Source organism: Hylobates moloch, unplaced genomic scaffold, assembly GCF_009828535.3.
Source record: "Hylobates moloch isolate HMO894 unplaced genomic scaffold, HMol_V3 SCAFFOLD_5, whole genome shotgun sequence".
Classification (NCBI taxonomy): Eukaryota; Metazoa; Chordata; class Mammalia; order Primates; family Hylobatidae; genus Hylobates; species Hylobates moloch.
The window spans coordinates 71,065,128-71,065,566 of record NW_026652280.1 but is presented as its reverse complement, the minus strand read 5'-3'; positions in this window follow the sequence as shown (position 1 = coordinate 71,065,566).

Here is a 439-nt window from a genome sequence, read left to right as displayed (position 1 = left end):
CTTGGGAGGATGAGGCAAGAATATCACTTGAGGAACCCAGAAGTTTGAGACCAGCTTGGGAAACATAGAAAGACCCTACCTTCATAAAAAAAATTGTGCACACTTTGTGTATTCTTTAGATCCTCTTTTTTCTTGTTGTTGTTGTTGTTGGTTTTGTTTTGGTTTGGTTTTTTAAAGCATAAGACTGATGCTTTGTTACGAAGCATTCCTTTGGGAGCATGCCTGGGACCGTATTAGAATTAACATTAATTATACCTATTGGTAGGTAATTAATGCAATAAGAACTCTTCCCTTGGTATTTATTAGATGCAAAGAAGAATAAATTTATTAAAACTTGGTATCTACAAATGAACTGCAGCATAGAAGTCATCCTAGCCAAACCCTATGAGATGGAGTAAAAATGGTATTGTTAGCAGAACAGGTGTGATGAGTCAACAGT